General features: G+C 36.2%; 1 protein-coding gene across 1 annotated transcript in view; it reads right to left on the bottom strand.

The window, feature by feature from the left end:
* Positions 1–20,890, bottom strand: part of LOC122401338 (band 4.1-like protein 4) — a 137,797-nt gene that overhangs the window by 30,308 nt on the left and 86,599 nt on the right. The window lies entirely within an intron of this gene.

The raw sequence follows: 20,890 nt of genomic DNA, 5'->3' as shown, positions 1-20,890 counted from the left end.
ATTTACTATTGTTATATACTAATTATATTTCGTTGCTTAGCAGATTCGGATAATAAAAATCGACTTAGACCGTTTAAAACCGTTTTAGAAGACGTCTTGCGACGCTTCTAGTAAATCATGCTGTATCTCCGCCATTTTGCATTTTATTTGAACAAACAAAATTGCAAAATGAAATTGAAGTATATTCTAAATAGTCCTCAAAACCTTACAAATATTTATCAATTCTTTATCCTTCGAAATAATTCTTGAAAATCGGCTTAATTTCGGATTTCTACATAAAGGTTCCCCCTTAAATCTTACCCCTGGTAGAAGTAACTATTCTTAAAACTATTTTGTAAGTAGCATTAAGTCATGGACATTATTTAATGTTAATTAAGCTCTACGTTGAGCCATTAGTCTAAATTGTAGTCCTAGTTATAAGTTAGCCGTTTGTACGTTTAGATTTATTGTACCCCCTTGTATACAGGGTGGTCCACGCAATTGTTACAAGTCATAACTCCGTTATTATTGCATTTCCGAAAAAATGCCAAAGGAGAAAGATAAATGGTTCGAAGAGCACTACATCTGTAGGCCTTTAAATTTTTCTTAGATGCAGCAGTGCATGTGCAATTAACAATTGCATCATTTCTTTAAATAGAAATGCATATCTTTTTTTACACATATCGATTCTTTTGTTCATTCTACGTAAAAAATGATTAGGGTACCAAGGTCAAAAAATTATTAGATCTCGAGATATTTTCAAAAAATGTCTTCATTGAAGGACCTGCTAGAAAGCCTTACTGATGAGTCCACTAGCGTCCCCTCCTTTCCTTTTCCGCCCCCCTACGAATTTCTGGAGTACCTAACCGCAGCAAAGCAGCGCCACAGAAGACACCGAAATTCATAAGTTCCGGTACTTTAATAAGAAGAGTAAAATGCAACAAATTTGCATCATCCTCTTTTGCACCTAGCATTTTCCTCGACGCCTCGAAGTTCCTTTCGTTCTCATCGTTTTTCCACCGGTTTCCCCCAACTTTCAGACCCGTTCCTCCAGTTCGTTCGCGCGTAGAAGCGACACTCGCCGAGGCAACGATAACGCGACAATCGGAAGGAACGTACGCACGGACGAACGCAGAAACGAACAATTTCGACGCACTCGGAATCCTCAAGTGCTACCGGACAAGCTTGGAATTCCCTGGAATTTCGAGACTCGCGTGCAACGATCGTTCCCAGGCGAGCGTCAACGCCTCTCCCGAAAAATCCACCGCGTTATGCTAAATTACGCGACAACTGCGTGTTTTAGCGTACATAAAATTTGAAAATCGACGACCGTTTATAGCCGCCGAGAAAAATGCAGATTCGTCCAACGCCTACCCCTCCCTCCCCCCACCCCATTCGGGGCCATCGAAAGCTTATTTAGGTGTTTTAAAAAGCACGTATTTCTGGAGAGAACATCTGTGATTATTTCACCATTTTTGTAAGGACAGGTCAATTTGTCATTTGAAAAACACCTTCAGAAATGTTGTTAACAGAGTCCATGAAAATCTCGAGTTTGTTAAAGGTTAATTCCCCGCATTCATTACATATCACATTTCATTCCACGAAGGACGACGCCTCGCTAATTTTCGTTTCTCTTATTCCAACTTCGAGACATCGTAAATTTTTACATATTTCGCGTTTAATATTAGTTTCATTATTAACGGCCAACAATTTATCAACTTTTTACGCCGCGCGCGACGGCGAGCTTGAAATTTTATAACCTTTTGCTACGCGAAGGGTTCGTAAACTCATTTTATCCGTATCGCGTTTCATCGTCGACTCGAAACACACTCGCGAGAGCAATCAAGACTTTTTTTCGGCGGACTTAAACGTACGCGCGATCTTCGATTTCTCAATTTACTTCTGACACTGAATTGCACTACTTACGCTGGTCAAACTGACTCCTCGCTCCCCGGTGTACGAGATAATAAACCGACGTTCAACGATTACATTTAAGAACGTTTGCGAAACCAGTTTGAATATTTATGCAATTTTAAATTATATTTCAGTCTGAGTAAGTTCTCGATATAACGAAGTATTAAAAAAGCGGTTTCTTCGTCGATACTAAATGTATACGAAGATTCAAGTGCTGTGCAAACGCGACGGAGATCGTTCTCTTGCATCGGAGATCCACAAAATATGCAGTTGCCGTAGACTTTTTTAAAATCATAAATTCTGATATCGATCAGCTTAAACTTTTCTCCAGTTTTATGAGAAATGTCATGGTCGTCGCTCCAAAAAATGTTCTTTTCTTGAGAATTCTCGAGAACCACGACGCGATTTCTCGAACGAAACGCGACCGGAAGTCGGCGTAGGGACCCACGAAAAATTTACACTTGTTCGAAAATAAAATTTCCCCGACTCTGGCGACGATCTCGAAGAAGGTTCGAATGCAAAAAAGCTCCTTGTCTCTCTCTCTCTGTCTGGTTTCGTATCGTATATCCTATATTCCGCGCGTTATGGGCGCGCTGCGGCGTGACGTGACGTATCTTTTTGCATTTGCACGACAGCAACGGCCGTGGAACCACGTGCAGGCAAAAGTGGAGAACCATCGGCGACAGCGCCTTATCCCTTGGTCCCCCTTTCGTCCGCGCCGACCCACGAACCACGGTTTTATGTCTCGCGATCCAGTCGTACTGTCTGCATCTCGTATCCTGTTATATTGTGCAGCGGAACAGCCGGGGATTTCTACCGCGTTAAGGGGGTATTCTCATCGGCAAGCGGGAAAACAAGGCGTTCTTCAAGAATTTGTTGCGGGGAAAAATATGGCCGCCTATAATCCCAGACCTTCATTCCTACTGAATTAATCTATAGATAGAAGATCTTCGATGCTCGATTAATTCCACGCTTCGTGTTTCACGAAAGAAACGCAAAATCTTAAAATAATTGTCTGTAAAACTAGGAAATTTTGCTTGGAATTTGTTATGAAATCAATATGGCCGCCAATAATCCCAAACTTTCGTGGCTCCTGAATTAATCGATGGCCAGAAGATCCGCGATGTTCAATTAATTTCATGCTTTATTATCTTAAAAAATTGTGAAACTAGGAAATTTTATTAGAATTTGTTGCGAGAAAAATATGGCCGCCAATAATCCCAAACCTTCGTTGCTCCTGAATTAATCGATGGCCAGAAGATCCTCGGTGCTCAATTAATTTCACGCTTTATGTTTCAGAAAAGAAACGCAAAATTTTGAAAAATTGTCTGTGGAACTAGAAAATATTGCTTGGAATTTGTTACGAAAAAAATATGGCCGCCAATAATCCCAGACCTTCATTCCTACTGAATTAATCTATAGATAGAAGATCTTCGATGCTCGATTAATTTCACGCTTCGTGTTTCACGAAAGAAACGCAAAATCTTAAAATAATTGTCTGTAAAACTAGGAAATTTTGCTTGGAATTTGTTATGAAATCAATATGGCCGCCAATAATCCCAAACTTTCGTGGCTCCTGAATTAATCGATGGCCAGAAGATCCGCGATGTTCAATTAATTTCACGCTTTATTATCTTAAAAAATTGTGAAACTAGGAAATTTTATTAGAATTTGTTGCGAGAAAAATATGGCCGCCAATAATCCCAAACCTTCGTTGCTCCTGAATTAATCGATGGCCAGAAGATCCTCGGTGCTCAATTAATTTCACGCTTTATGTTTCAGAAAAGAAACGCAAAATTTTGAAAAATTGTCTGTGGAACTAGAAAATTTTGCTTGGAATTTGTTACGAGAAAAATATGGCCGCCAATGATCCCAGACCTTCGTTACTACTGAATTAATCGATAGATAGAAGATCCTCGATGCTCGATTAATTTCACGCTTCGTGTTTCACGAAAGAAACGCAAAATCTTAAAATAATTGTCTGTAAAACTAGGAAATTTTGCTTGGAATTTGTTATGAAATCAATATGGCCGCCAATAATCCCAAACTTTCGTGGCTCCTGAATTAATCGATGGCCAGAAGATCCGCGATGTTCAATTAATTTCACGCTTTATTATCTTAAAAAATTGTGAAACTAGGAAATTTTATTAGAATTTGTTGCGAGAAAAATATGGCCGCCAATAATCCCAAACCTTCGTTGCTCCTGAATTAATCGATGGCCAGAAGATCCTCGGTGCTCAATTAATTTCACGCTTTATGTTTCAGAAAAGAAACGCAAAATTTTGAAAAATTGTCTGTGGAACTAGAAAATTTTGCTTGGAATTTGTTACGAAAAAAATATGGCCGCCAATGATCCCAGACCTTCGTTACTACTGAATTAATCTATAGATAGAAGATCCTCGATGCTCGATTAATTTCACGCTTCGTGTTTCACGAAAGAAACGCAAAATCTTAAACTAATTGTCTGTAAAACTAGGAAATTTTGCTTGGAATTTGTTATGAAATAAATATGGCCGCCAATAATCCCAAACTTTCGTGGCTCCTGAATTAATCGATGGCCAGAAGATCCGCGATGTTCAATTAATTTCACGCTTTATTATCTTAAAAAATTGTGAAACTAGGAAATTTTATTAGAATTTGTTGCGAGAAAAATATGGCCGCCAATAATCCCAAACCTTCGTTGCTCCTGAATTAATCGATGGCCAGAAGATCCTCGGTGCTCAATTAATTTCACGCTTTATGTTTCAGAAAAGAAACGCAAAATTTTGAAAAATTGTCTGTGGAACTAGAAAATTTTGCTTGGAATTTGTTACGAAAAAAATATGGCCGCCAATGATCCCAGACCTTCGTTACTACTGAATTAATCTATAGATAGAAGATCCTCGATGCTCGATTAATTTCACGCTTCGTGTTTCACGAAAGAAACGCAAAATCTTAAAATAATTGTCTGTAAAACTAGGAAATTTTGCTTGGAATTTGTTATGAAATCAATATGGCCGCCAATAATCCCAAACTTTCGTGGCTCCTGAATTAATCGATGGCCAGAAGATCCGCGATGCTCAATTAATTTCACGGTTTATTATCTTAAAAAATTGTGAAACTAGGAAATTTTATTAGAATTTGTTGCGAGAAAAATATGGCCGCCAATAATCCCAAACCTTCGTTGCTCCTGAATTAATCGATGGCCAGAAGATCCTCGGTGCTCAATTAATTTCACGCTTTATGTTTCAGAAAAGAAACGCAAAATTTTGAAAAATTGTCTGTGGAACTAGAAAATTTTGCTTGGAATTTGTTACGAAAAAAATATGGCCGCCAATGATCCCAGACCTTCGTTACTACTGAATTAATCGATAGATAGAAGATCCTCGATGCTCGATTAATTTCACGCTTCGTGTTTCACGAAAGAAACGCAAAATCTTAAAATAATTGTCTGTAAAACTAGGAAATTTTGCTTGGAATTTGTTATGAAATCAATATGGCCGCCAATAATCCCAAACTTTCGTGGCTCCTGAATTAATCGATGGCCAGAAGATCCGCGATGTTCAATTAATTTCACGCTTTATTATCTTAAAAAATTGTGAAACTAGGAAATTTTATTAGAATTTGTTGCGAGAAAAATATGGCCGCCAATAATCCCAAACCTTCGTTGCTCCTGAATTAATCGATGGCCAGAAGATCCTCGGTGCTCAATTAATTTCACGCTTTATGTTTCAGAAAAGAAACGCAAAATTTTGAAAAATTGTCTGTGGAACTAGAAAATATTGCTTGGAATTTGTTACGAAAAAAATATGGCCGCCAATAATCCCAGACCTTCATTCCTACTGAATTAATCTATAGATAGAAGATCTTCGATGCTCGATTAATTTCACGCTTCGTGTTTCACGAAAGAAACGCAAAATCTTAAAATAATTGTCTGTAAAACTAGGAAATTTTGCTTGGAATTTGTTATGAAATCAATATGGCCGCCAATAATCCCAAACTTTCGTGGCTCCTGAATTAATCGATGGCCAGAAGATCCGCGATGTTCAATTAATTTCACGCTTTATTATCTTAAAAAATTGTGAAACTAGGAAATTTTATTAGAATTTGTTGCGAGAAAAATATGGCCGCCAATAATCCCAAACCTTCGTTGCTCCTGAATTAATCGATGGCCAGAAGATCCTCGGTGCTCAATTAATTTCACGCTTTATGTTTCAGAAAAGAAACGCAAAATTTTGAAAAATTGTCTGTGGAACTAGAAAATTTTGCTTGGAATTTGTTACGAGAAAAATATGGCCGCCAATGATCCCAGACCTTCGTTACTACTGAATTAATCGATAGATAGAAGATCCTCGATGCTCGATTAATTTCACGCTTCGTGTTTCACGAAAGAAACGCAAAATCTTAAAATAATTGTCTGTAAAACTAGGAAATTTTGCTTGGAATTTGTTATGAAATCAATATGGCCGCCAATAATCCCAAACTTTCGTGGCTCCTGAATTAATCGATGGCCAGAAGATCCGCGATGTTCAATTAATTTCACGCTTTATTATCTTAAAAAATTGTGAAACTAGGAAATTTTATTAGAATTTGTTGCGAGAAAAATATGGCCGCCAATAATCCCAAACCTTCGTTGCTCCTGAATTAATCGATGGCCAGAAGATCCTCGGTGCTCAATTAATTTCACGCTTTATGTTTCAGAAAAGAAACGCAAAATTTTGAAAAATTGTCTGTGGAACTAGAAAATTTTGCTTGGAATTTGTTACGAAAAAAATATGGCCGCCAATGATCCCAGACCTTCGTTACTACTGAATTAATCTATAGATAGAAGATCCTCGATGCTCGATTAATTTCACGCTTCGTGTTTCACGAAAGAAACGCAAAATCTTAAACTAATTGTCTGTAAAACTAGGAAATTTTGCTTGGAATTTGTTATGAAATAAATATGGCCGCCAATAATCCCAAACTTTCGTGGCTCCTGAATTAATCGATGGCCAGAAGATCCGCGATGTTCAATTAATTTCACGCTTTATTATCTTAAAAAATTGTGAAACTAGGAAATTTTATTAGAATTTGTTGCGAGAAAAATATGGCCGCCAATAATCCCAAACCTTCGTTGCTCCTGAATTAATCGATGGCCAGAAGATCCTCGGTGCTCAATTAATTTCACGCTTTATGTTTCAGAAAAGAAACGCAAAATTTTGAAAAATTGTCTGTGGAACTAGAAAATTTTGCTTGGAATTTGTTACGAAAAAAATATGGCCGCCAATGATCCCAGACCTTCGTTACTACTGAATTAATCTATAGATAGAAGATCCTCGATGCTCGATTAATTTCACGCTTCGTGTTTCACGAAAGAAACGCAAAATCTTAAAATAATTGTCTGTAAAACTAGGAAATTTTGCTTGGAATTTGTTATGAAATCAATATGGCCGCCAATAATCCCAAACTTTCGTGGCTCCTGAATTAATCGATGGCCAGAAGATCCGCGATGCTCAATTAATTTCACGGTTTATTATCTTAAAAAATTGTGAAACTAGGAAATTTTATTAGAATTTGTTGCGAGAAAAATATGGCCGCCAATAATCCCAAACCTTCGTTGCTCCTGAATTAATCGATGGCCAGAAGATCCTCGGTGCTCAATTAATTTCACGCTTTATGTTTCAGAAAAGAAACGCAAAATTTTGAAAAATTGTCTGTGGAACTAGAAAATTTTGCTTGGAATTTGTTACGAAAAAAATATGGCCGCCAATGATCCCAGACCTTCGTTACTACTGAATTAATCGATAGATAGAAGATCCTCGATGCTCGATTAATTTCACGCTTCGTGTTTCACGAAAGAAACGCAAAATCTTAAAATAATTGTCTGTAAAACTAGGAAATTTTGCTTGGAATTTGTTATGAAATCAATATGGCCGCCAATAATCCCAAACTTTCGTGGCTCCTGAATTAATCGATGGCCAGAAGATCCGCGATGTTCAATTAATTTCACGCTTTATTATCTTAAAAAATTGTGAAACTAGGAAATTTTATTAGAATTTGTTGCGAGAAAAATATGGCCGCCAATAATCCCAAACCTTCGTTGCTCCTGAATTAATCGATGGCCAGAAGATCCTCGGTGCTCAATTAATTTCACGCTTCATGTTTCAGAAAAGAAACGCAAAATCTTAAAAAATTTTGAAACTAGGAAATTTTATTACGCTCAAAGCATTCTTCGATTTAGAATCGGGAATGGACCACTAAGAAATTGAAATGAAAATTAGTCGATCACATTCTTTGCGAGCGAATCTTCGGTCTGGCAAGATTCGTGTTTCCCAAAGGCTGTGTGTTTATAATTCGAAGTAAAAGCTTAATTTTATTCATGCAAAATATGCATAGCTCGAGCAGAGCCTTTGCTGTCAAAGCATTCGCTCCACACTCGTAAGTAGAAGGGTTTACTTCAACTTTTATTCATACCGCTAAGAGTATTTGCTTTGAATTTTTCAAAGATAACGCTATGCTTATTTGTATTCATAAGACCCGTAGACTAGTTCACTGGTAACGTAAAACCATTTTTTTGCGCTGAAATATGGCCCGAAGGGATAAAATCCCTTCAAAGAAGTATTTTGTTTTCTCGTAGAATATTTTCAAAATGATAAAAGACGTAGAAAAGTTGCATGATTGTAAAAGAAATCTACGCCTTTCATATTGTTATTGTGTACGAATAGACGAAGCTACAGTCTGACCGAAAATGCAGAGAACAGTATACAATCCCACCAATAAATGTTACACTCGCTCATGTGCAACTATTTAAAAGAGTCGTACGAGTCGTTTTAACCAGATTCTATCAGATAAAGGTTGAAATATGGCCGTGGTCTGAACGTGAAACGCGTATATGTGGGACAATTCGCAGTATTATATCGAGCATGAATACTGTTATGTGTTTAGAAATTTACTGTCGAAGGTGTATCGTTGTCATCGATTTACCAACTCGGTTTTGTAGGTTAAAGTACTCGGATAACGGAAGTGGTTCTTGAGAACGATGCGGACGCGAGGAATTGATCTGAGATGATTTAGATGCATATCGAGATCGAGGGAACAAAAATAAAACACATTAGAACAGAAGTGTGTGTCTGGCACGTTGTTGTCAAAAAAGAGACAAATTAAGACGAATTGCAATTCTACGTTAATTTAATCTCTATCTTCCAACTTTGTTGCTAAATGGAAATAAAAATAGAGGAGGAAACAGATTAAAAATAAAATAAAGGATGTTTAGAAGTTGAGATCAGTCGCAGGGTAAACGCAAATAAAAGATGAATTCTACGTGATCAATTTCTCGAGTATTAGATGACATTTATCGATTTTTGTTTACCATACGAGTTTAGTAAAAAGTTACCATCGAATTCAATTACTTTCGCGCGCATGAAGGTCCATCGAGCGGCGACGCTGCTCCGGCAAGTTTCGCGTTATCAATTTCCATATCGCGTTACCAATTACGAGAGATTGCACGGGCAAATATCGAAATACACCTAACTGCGCCGATATGTGCACTGGCGCGCGGGAATAAACAGGGTTCTGTATGTGTATCGCGTCGGTGGGTAGCTAGATACGATATTGCAACGTCAATGAAACGTCGTCGAGAGCCCCTGGAAGTCGGAGAAGAAGGAAGTTACGAGTCTTCTCGGGGATCGTGGGCGGACATTAGTAACGATAGCCAAGACCACGGAGCCCCCTAACGTTCCGTACGCTACCGTGACGAAAAAAAAGACCAACCAATGTGATCTCGCGAGATTATGCGATCGTAAACAGACACGGAAATATTCTCAATTAAAATTGCACGCTGCCATTGGGGACAATAAAAATCCAAACACGTTGCAACGTGGCCATAAAATAAATACAACGTATTCCTCATTTTGTTCTGTAATACTTCTCAATTCCAAGCTCGTTTTAGATCATTAATTTCGTTAAGATAAATACAAGGGCACTATTCAAGCTTAATCCACCAGTATGTAAAACGAAAAAATATTCTTGCGAAAAAAATTAAACTAGCACGATTATTTGGATTTCTTTTTTTTCATTTTGGAAATCCAGAATCTAAATAACCAACATTTAAGACACGAAAGTGAAAAGTTCGAGAAATGGTCTGCCGGGAGACCGTACAATGCTCTCTATAATTTTCATTTTTGGTAGATAATTGCATGCTCGGGCCTTAATTGCCACGGTTCACGCTAATCTATACCGGAGAATCCAATCTTTGCTCGTCGGAAGCGCACGAGAGGTGTTTCCTTATGATCACAGGAAATCGATACTCTTGTCTGCTACACCAGACACGTTTATTAGACATTTTGCGAACCTCGAATAGTTTTCGAAAATTGGAGCCCCCACGAATCCACTAACCGATTATTAGCAATCCCGATGGTTCAAGAAAGCTCTTTTACACGTATCTCGACACTTAGAGGGATTCATAAAAATTTCTATAACAGAAGCAACTGTTTACGAATCACGTCAAATGATGGATAGTTGTATCTATCGAATGTGTGTCCTTTCTATTTGACAAGACACAGTGGTGACTCATTTTTGTAAATTCTAACGACGAAGAATGGACACTTCAACGATCGTAAGAGAGCTTCTATCTCATCCACAGAAGATTCTTATGACAATTCGGAGTATATATAATTTGCTAGTTCTCCAGACTGGATTTTTAATGCGCAGCGTCACCAATTTCCATAACAGAAGTAACTGTTTACGAATCACGTCAAAAGATGGATAATAGAGTGTCTTCATGAGCTTTTTAAGAGAAACCAGTTGCATCTATCGAATGTGTGTCCTTTCTATTTGACAAGACACAGTGGTGACTCATTTTTGTAAATTCTAACGACGAAGAATAGACACTTTAACGATCATAAGAGAGCTTCTATCTCATCCACACAAGATTCTTATGACAATTCGGAGTATACATAATTTGCTAGTTCTCCAGACTGAATTTTTAATGCGCAGCGCCATCAATTTCTATAACAGAAGTAACTGTTTTTCGAATCACGTCAAAAGATGGATAACCGAGTGTCTTCATGAGCTTTTTAAGAGAAACCAGTTGCATCTATCGAATGTGTGTCCTTTCTATTTGACAAGACACAGTGGTGACTCATTTTTGTAAATTCTAACGACGAAGAATGGACACTTCAACGATCATAAGAGAGCTTCTATCTCATCCACAGAAGATTCTTATGACAATTCGGAGTATATATAATTTGCTAGTTCTCCAGACTGGATTTTTAATGCGCAGCGTCACCAATTTCCATAACAGAAGTAACTGTTTACGAATCACGTCAAAAGATGGATAACCGAGTGTCTTCATGAGCTTTTTAAGAGAAACCAGTTGCATCTATCGAATGTGTGTCCTTTCTATTTGACAAGACACAGTGGTGACTCATTTTTGTAAATTCTAACGACGAAGAATAGACACTTCAACGATCATAAGAGAGCTTCTACCTCGTTCATAGAAGATTCTTATGACAATTCGGAGTATATATAATTTGCTAGTTCTCCAGACTTGATTTTTAACGTGCAGCGCCATCAATTTCTATAACAGAAGTAACTGTTTACGAATCACGTCAAAAGATGGATAACCGAGTGTCTTCATGAGCTTTTTAAGAGAAACCAGTTGCATCTATCGAATGTGTGTCCTTTCTATTTGACAAGACACAGTGGTGACTCATTTTTGTAAATTCTAACGACGAAGAATGGACACTTCAACGATCATAAGAGAGCTTCTATCTCATCCACAGAAGATTCTTATGACAATTCGGAGTATATATAATTTGCTAGTTCTCCAGACTGGATTTTTAATGCGCAGCGTCACCAATTTCCATAACAGAAGTAACTGTTTACGAATCACGTCAAAAGATGGATAATAGAGTGTCTTCATGAGCTTTTTAAGAGAAACCAGTTGCATCTATCGAATGTGTGTCCTTTCTATTTGACAAGACACAGTGGTGACTCATTTTTGTAAATTCTAACGACGAAGAATCGACACTTCAACGATCGTAAGAGAGCTTCTATCTCGTCCATAGCACATTCTTATGACTAGACTGCGGAACTTCATGCAAATTCATATTTTTGTTAATAAAATTATTGAAATTGGAGCTTTGTAGAGGGTTGTCTCAACCCCTAGATATAATAATTCGTACCTTACTTTAAGTATTTCTTATATTCTTTCGTGTTAAGTGCATTCAGTAGTTTTTTGAGAATTAAAATTTCCCATAAATGCATAAACATCCGCAGTCTACTTATGACAATTCGGAGTATATATAATTTGCTAGTTCTCCAGACTGGATTTTTAACCACCAATCTCGACGTGTTGCGTTTCGCGCCAAGGATCCGGGCGTATTTAGCGAGATATAAAGCTAATTTGCTTTTATCTGGCGACCCGGTTTATCCCGGCTGCTATTACCGCGAGCACAGCCACGCTTCACTTTCCGCGAAAGCCAATAATAACGCGGGAATATGCGCATCTCATTACCGAGACGTTACATCGGCGTCGCTTTCGGTGCTTAGATCCGATATCCCGCGGTTCGTTCATTGTGCAATGGTCTCGAAGCTGCAACCACGGGCCCCGACAACCGTCCGTCGATTGCTCATACTCAAGATAAAAGATGAATGCATTTGCATATAGATTGAGTTCGTCCGTTTCCCCGAGACGTCGTCGTTTTTTTCTTTCTTGTTCCGGATGATGCGGCTCTACTACCGAATCGGCCCAACCTGACGCGGCCTCTCGACTACACTTCGAGATCCTGGACCACGAGTGACAAATTTCGATGATCGACCTACGTCTATTAGACCAGTTCCCCCCAAAAAATCAAAAACTGGACTAAAAAATGCCAAAGTAAACGGTTTAGTGTATTTGGATGCAAAACGCGTTCACTGTTTACTTCCTGTGTCCAAGGATATTCAGATTTTTTCAAATTTTAGCGAGTACTTGTTATTTTAAACTGTTCCAAATGACACTAACATTGTTCGAAAGTTTATTTGCATTAGGTTTCATTTATAGCGAGTGTTTGAGAAAAAGGTGGTCAATGTTTTGAATCTGTTTGTGAAAAATAACTAAATACGCTTATTAATAATGAAATATGTACTTCTAGTTGCTGCATTTTTTTAAATCTCTATGTGCCCGAGATAGATGAGTTTTTAATCTTTCCGGTGCTGAATTAATTAATGGCAGGAAGAGCCTCCGTGCTCATTTAATCTCACGCTTTATTTTTTGATAATTATACTCTCAAATATATGGAAATATCACGCGTGAAAGTAACAAAAGTTTACAGACTTGTTCGCGAAACTCTTTCTCGAGCAACTCCTCGACTCGGTTAATTTTCGAAATTGATTTACTTAATTTCAAGCCTTCCTCTGCTTTTGAATTAAAGTATATCTCAAAAGGGAAAGCTGTTTCGGTGTATTTGAATTTACCAGACGTTGTACGAAAATTTAATCAGATTCCATTGACACCCAATGGAATTGCAATGGTCTCCCGCGATAGTCGACTAAATTTATCCGTCATCTTCCGAGGAAAATTGCGTTACGACATCGTTATTCCCAATGCTTCGCGAAATATTTATCGGTCTTATCAGTTTCCTAGGAGCGTAAATTCATTATGGTTATACGCAATGAAAACGCACAGGCGATCCTCTCGCCATATAAAACCGCGCTGTCTCGTTTGATTGCTTCTTCGGTGGAAATATGCACGTGGAACCGAGGGCAATTTTGTTATTATGTATTTGGATGCAAAGTGTCGCCTCCTCGCGTGGATACCAAAGTCGCGTATTCAGATTATGATAATCGTCGGCGAGAGATTTTTTTTTTCTTTCATTTTTTATTTTCTTCCCTCGAACTGGCTGCGTTGCTGAATAAAATATTTCCAGATCGTTGATTCTAGGGTCTTGCGGTTTTAATAACTGTAATCCTAAGGGAAACCTGCTTTCTTAAACAACTTTTTTGTTTCACCAACGCCGCGGGTTCTTGTTAGAAGCACCACCTATTTCTAGCTTCCCGTCGATCTATTTATAGAAAATTGCGAACGCGTTTATGGTCGTAAAAGATGCAAATTAACGGTTAGAAATAGATTTCGAAAATATAGGTTCGCAAGAACATACCATTTTGTTAAATTCGTTGTTCATAATTAATTAATTCCCGTAATATATTCTAATTTGTACTATTATATTATCATAATGTTGACAAACTATATTGGAACGAATCTAGAATCAGATTATATCAAAGTTTCTACATAATATTCTTCTCTCATACGGGGTGTTCCGACAAACCTAGGAAAAATTTTAATGGGAGATTCTAGAGACCAAAATAAGACGAAAATCAAGAATACCAATTTATTGATGGAGGCTTCGTTAAAAAGTTATTAACGTTTAAAGTTGCGGCCGTAGAACGGCAATTTGTCCACCTACTCCAATTTTTTTCTCGAAAGTGTGTAGGAATTCGGGGGTATGTGTATTAACAAAAAATGATTCTAATTGACTCCCGCAACCGAAAATAATTTTTCCAGAACGATTTGAAATTTTTTAAGTTCGACGAAAAATTTGTCCACTTACTCAATTTTTTTCTCAAAAATGGACAGGATTTCGAGGTTATGCCTATTCACCAAAAATGATTGCAATTGACCCCTGTAACTAACAATAATTTTTCCAGAACGATTTGAAATTTTTTTTTTTGCGATAAAGTTTTAGGCTGTCGATTTTTCTTAAAAATTCGTTTTTCATTTTTAATAATTTTGTTCTATGTGCTACAGAAATTTTGTCTTATACTTTTTTGTAGACGCCCATGAGCTTTACTTCAGAAAAAAGTTTCATTGAAATATATTCACTATTGTAGGAGTTATGGACGTTTGAAAATTGAGTCATTTTTATGGGGTTTTTCTCACTTTACGATGTTAAGGAATAATTTTTCGAATATTTTTAGAATTTCTACATATTCTTCACCAAAATACACGTCGTTTGCATTTCGAAACATTAAAATCGTCCTATCCGTTCAAAAGTTATGACGTTTTTAAGATACGCATGAAATTTCTGGGCAGCATATCTGGCCTTCAAATAGATTTTCGGTAAGTAATTTTTTTCTCGAAAATGCGTAGGATTTCGGGAGTATGTGTAATGATAAAAAATAATTGTAATCCGCCCCTGCAACCGAAAATAATTTTTTCGGAATGATTTGAAACTTTTTGAAATTTCAGGAGAATCGGAATGTCAAGGTCAGGCATTATAGTTTCAGTAAATTTTTTTCTTGAAAATGCGTAGAATTTCGGGGGTATGTGTAATGATCAAAGATAATTGTAATCGGCTCCTGCAACCGAAAATAATTTTTCAGATTGATTTGAAATTTTTTAATGACTTTTTAACGAAGCCTCAGTCAAGAAATTGATATTCTTGATTTTCGTCTTATTTTGGCCTCCAGAATCTCCCATTAAAATTTTTCTCAGGATTCACCGAACACCCTGTAGAGTTCTCTTGTTTTAATAATTTTTATACGATGTATATTATTAATTTTTTAAACCGAACAGGTCTTCCTCTTTTCCATAATAATTTAAATTCCTACGGGAGATATTTTGAGTAAATAATTCGCGCGATTAATCGTTCGTTTCATATCGGCCCTTAAAGGGCTTAGAGCGTTTCTGCCGCGAAAAATAAACGATCCACGGGGGCCGTGCCGATCACGCGGAAGCGGAACTTCAATATTTCAGATAGAACGAAGAGATATCTCTTCTCTGACTTTGCATGCAGCCGTCTGCCAGGGGAAGCGACGCCACGGATGATCGATACCGACGGTACAGTCGATAGTCTTAAAAAAATCGCGCTTTATCTTGCCAACTGAAAGTTAAAGGGAACTTGCACGGGTCGAGCAAAAAAAAAAAAAAAATGGGCAATCCCCGAGGGCGAATACAGGCATCGTAGGGGTTTGAGGAACTCCCTGGAGCGAACAAGGAATCAATCCAGCCGGTTTATCGGTGGCAGAACCCTCAATTTTTCTCTAGGTTTCCATTAAAAGGACTGCCACGCACCGGAGCTCGTTTATACTCCATCGACCTCCACGGTAAATCGAGACGACCTTTTGATGTAAGTTACTTAGCCGTCTGATAAGAAGTCGCGAAAAACGACAGTAATTTGCTTGGGAACCCCTAATCCCAATAAAACTCCCTGTCTACTTTTCTAAAACAATATTTTAACAGGAAGGACCAATCTTTCCGATAGAAGTCGAATATAATGAACAGAAAAATTGAAATATTTTTTTATAAAATTTATGAATATTTCAACTATTTGAATTAATAGAATTAATAGCTCTGATAGATACAAAATATCAAATATAATAGACAAAAAGACGAATTATTTTATTACAGAATTCAACAGGAAGGACCAATATAAGTTTAATATAATAAACAGAAAAATTGAATTATTTTTTTACAGAATTCAACAGGAAGGACCAATATAAGTTTAATATAATAAACAGAAAAGTTGAATTATTTTTTTATAAAAATGGATATTTCAACTACTTGAATTAATAGAACTAATAGCTCTGACAGATACAAAATATCAAATATAATAAACAAAAAGACGAATTATTTTTTTACAGAATTCAACAGGAAGGACCAATATAAGTTTAATATAATAAACAGAAAAGTTGAATTATTTTTTTATAAAATTTATGGATATTTCAACTATTTGAATTAATAGAACTAATAGCTCTGACAGATACAAAATATCAAATATAATAAACAAAAAGACGAATTATTTTTTTACAGAATTCAACAGGAAGGACCAATATAAGTTTAATATAATAAACAGAAAAGTTGAATTATTTTTTTATAAAATTTATGGATATTTCAACTACTTGAATTAATAGAACTAATAGCTCTGACAGATACAAAATATCGAATATAACAAACAAAAAGACGAATTATTTTTTTTACTATATTTATGTAATAAATTCATTTCTTTGTTTTCTCCACAGTTAGAAACGAGTTTTAAAACGTTTCGAGACTACAAACAATTAAGAAGAAATAATATTTTTAATCAACAGAATTCAACAAGAAGTACCAATCTTTCCAATATAAGTCGAATATAATAAACAGAAAAATTGAATTATTTTTTTATTAAATTTATGAATATTTCAACTATTTGAGTTAATAGAATCCAACAGGGAAGACTAATAGCTCTGATAAATACAAAATATAATAAACAAAAAGATGAATTATTTTTTTACTATATTTATGTAATAAAATCATTTTTTTGTTTTCTCCACAGTTAGAAATGAGTTTTAAAACGTTTCGAGATTACAAACAATTTTCTACCCGCTCCGATAAATCGATAGTCGATCCATTGAAGCATAGATTCGCGATAATGAACCGAATGAAGATGATATCGGTTGAATCTGAGACAGACGTCCGTGCAGTATTATGGCTTCTCCATAGAGGTTCAGAGACCCCTCTGACAGTTAACAATAGGATGCATTATGGCCCAGGTGCACCAGGGTCTATGCACTACTCCACGAGATAGGAACTGGAACTTAGCTGAATACAATGACAATTGTCACTTAATGAGGTTCAATTAGGTAATCAACGTTACGAATTTCATGCAACCGGTTATCGTTCGTCCATTACGTAACTGCTCCACCCGGCACTTAACTAAAACACTTTATAATTTCCCGCGAAAATGTACTAAAAAATTCGTCATTGGATCTTTCAACCTTGAAGTGCAATCTCTCGACGTTTGTTTAAATGCTCGTTCGATACCCTCGTGAAACCTTCGCGTTTCCCAGCGCCGTCGTCGGAAACAGCAATTTCGTTTCCCCTCGCGAGATTTCCCACAATAAATCCGTGGCAGCGATCGAGAAAAAAGATTACGAAAGAACGAAGAACCGGGGGTCGAGCTGCATCGCGGGACAACGTTTTGTGTATCAAAAGAAGCGCGCTGACATTTCCGGAACGGGTGCAACGTCGAGGGGAAAAGGAGCGTTTTAAATTCCCGTAACTTCGTCGTCGCGCTGGAACGGCGCTCGAGTGAAAAGATTTTGAAGCGTGCTTTGAGAATTTTAAGCCCAACTCATTAGGATAACGAGACAGGCATCCAGGGACCTGTGACACAACACTCATACACGCGAGCGTGACTGTTTCGTATTCACGGGGCAGGGCAGAAGAATCGTGTCTTTCGCGTGTCTTTCGCGTGTCTGTGCTCGCGTGTGAGACACACGGTAACGCGTACGGCTCCGTTATCGTTGCCGGGAACCGATCGAAAAGATTGCGAAACTTATTTCGTTCGTTAATTCGAAAGTCACCGGGGAACAATACGTAACGATATAATTTTCGTTGGCGCGGGACAGAAAATCCGATTTTCTCACTGCTCGTTATGCCGGGGAGTACGGCGAGGTACTGTTAGATTCTCGCAATAAAACTGATAGCGATCGCTGTCCACCGTTTGCATTGTTCCGCGCGCAATTAATCGTTTAGCGGATCGCGAAAGGCGAGAAATTGTAAAGGGAAACGTTAAGCGACCCGAGCGTCTCCTCTCGGGGAAGAAATTACGATTTGTCCACGATTTTTAAGCGGGTAGCGTTCATCGAAACGGCTGAACGCTATTATTTTTTTGTAATTTGGAGCTATGTTAGTAATTTGACATATCAGGTATTTAACTTTACGATTCTTTGACCACTTAGGATAGTTGGTGGAAAGTTGCGGATGAAATTAATGAGTTAAAATAATTCAAGTTTTGAAAGAAATTTTTTTTCAATGGAAGAGCAAATATGAATTTTTTAAACTTTTAAATAATGTTGAAATGGCGAGCAGATTGTTGAACTATTAAACATTGTAGAAATTACGATATAACTGATGGAAAATTACATATAAAATTATTCAACTTTCGAGCAAAAATTCTTTTTCAATGGAGGAGCAAATATGAATCTGTTGAACTTGTGAATAATGTTGAAACGATGAGTAGATTGTTGAATTATTAAATATTGCGGGCATTCCAATATAATTGGTGGAAAGTAACGTATAAAATTAATGAGTTAAAATAATTCAACTTTCGGACAAAAATTCTTTTTCAATGGAGGAGCAAATATGAATCAGTTAAACTTTTGAATAATGTTGAGACGTCGAGTAGATCGTTGAACTATTAAACATTGTAGAAATTACGATATAACTGGTGGAAAGTTACATATAAATAATTCAACTTTCGAAAAAAAATTCTTTTTCAATGGAGGAGCAAATATGAATCAGTTAAACTTGTGAATAATGTTGAGACGTCGAGTAGATTGTTGAACTATTAAAGATTGAAGAAATTACGATATAACTGATGGAAAATTACATATAAAATTATTCAACTTTCGAGCAAAAATTCTTTTTCAATGGAGGAGCAAATATGAATCTGTTGAACTTGTGAATAATGTTGAAACGATGAGTAGATTGTTGAATTATTAAATATTGCGGGCATTCCAATATAATTGGTGGAAAGTTACGTATAAAATTAATGAGTTAAAATAATTCAACTTTCGGACAAAAATTCTTTTTCAATGGAGGAGCAAATATGAATCAGTTAAACTTGTGAATAATGTTGAGACGTCGAGTAGATTGTTGAACTATTAAAGATTGAAGAAATTACGATATAACTGATGGAAAATTACATATAAAATTATTCAACTTTCGAGCAAAAATTCTTTTTCAATGGAGGAGCAAATATGAATCTGTTGAACTTGTGAATAATGTTGAAACGATGAGTAGATTGTTGAATTATTAAATATTGCGGGCATTCCAATATAATTGGTGGAAAGTAACGTATAAAATTAATGAGTTAAAATAATTCAACTTTCGGACAAAAATTCTTTTTCAATGGAAGAGCAAATATGAATTTTTTAAACTTTTAAATAATGTTGAGACGTCGAGTAGATTGTTGAACTATTAAAGATTGAAGAAATTACGATATAACTGATGGAAAATTACATATAAAATTATTCAACTTTCGAGCAAAAATTCTTTTTCAATGGAGGAGCAAATATGAATCTGTTGAACTTGTGAATAATGTTGAAACGATGAGTAGATTATTGAATTATTAAATATTGCGGGCATTCCAATATAATTGGTGGAAAGTAACGTATAAAATTAATGAGTTAAAATAATTCAACTTTCGGACAAAAATTCTTTTTCAATGGAGGAGCAAATATGAATCAGTTAAACTTGTGAATAATGTTGAGACGTCGAGTAGATTGTTGAACTATTAAAGATTGAAGAAATTACGATATAACTGATGGAAAATTACATATAAAATTATTCAACTTTCGAGCAAAAATTCTTTTTCAATGGAGGAGCAAATATGAATCTGTTGAACTTGTGAATAATGTTGAAACGATGAGTAGATTGTTGAATTATTAAATATTGCGGGCATTCCAATATAATTGGTGGAAAGTTACGTATAAAATTAATGAGTTAAAATAATTCAACTTTCGAACAAAAATTCTTTTTCAATGGAGGAGCAAATATGAATCTGTTAAACTTTTGAATAATGTTGAGACGTCGAGTAGATTGTTGAATTATTAAATATTGTAGACATTCCAATATAATTGGAGGAAAGTTACGTATAAAATTAATGAGTTAAAATAATTCAACTTTCGGACAAAAATTCTTTTTCAATGGAGGAGCAAATATGAATCAGTTAAACTTGTGAATAATGTTGAGACGTCGAGTAGATTGTTGAACTATTAAACATTGTAGAAATTACGATATAACTGGTGGAAAGTTACATATAAATAATTCAAGTTTCGAAAAAAAATTTTTTTTCAATGGAGGAGCAAATATGAATCTGTTAAACTTGTGAATAATGTTGAAACGATGAGTAGATTGTTGAATTATTAAATATTGTAAATATTCCAATACAGATATGGAAAAGAGGTGTTGACCAACGAAATTACTAAATTGATACATATTTACCATCTATGGGAGTCGCGTAGTATTTGTTTAACGATCGATAAATAACTTTAATGTAAATTGCAGAAGCAA

The sequence above is a fragment of the Colletes gigas genome, unplaced genomic scaffold (genome assembly GCF_013123115.1).
Source record: "Colletes gigas isolate AHSC1104 unplaced genomic scaffold, ASM1312311v1 Colletes_gigas_Sc00024, whole genome shotgun sequence".
Lineage (NCBI taxonomy): Eukaryota > Metazoa > Arthropoda > Insecta > Hymenoptera > Colletidae > Colletes > Colletes gigas.
Note: the sequence above shows the minus strand (reverse complement) of the source record. Positions and strands in the feature narration are given on the sequence as shown.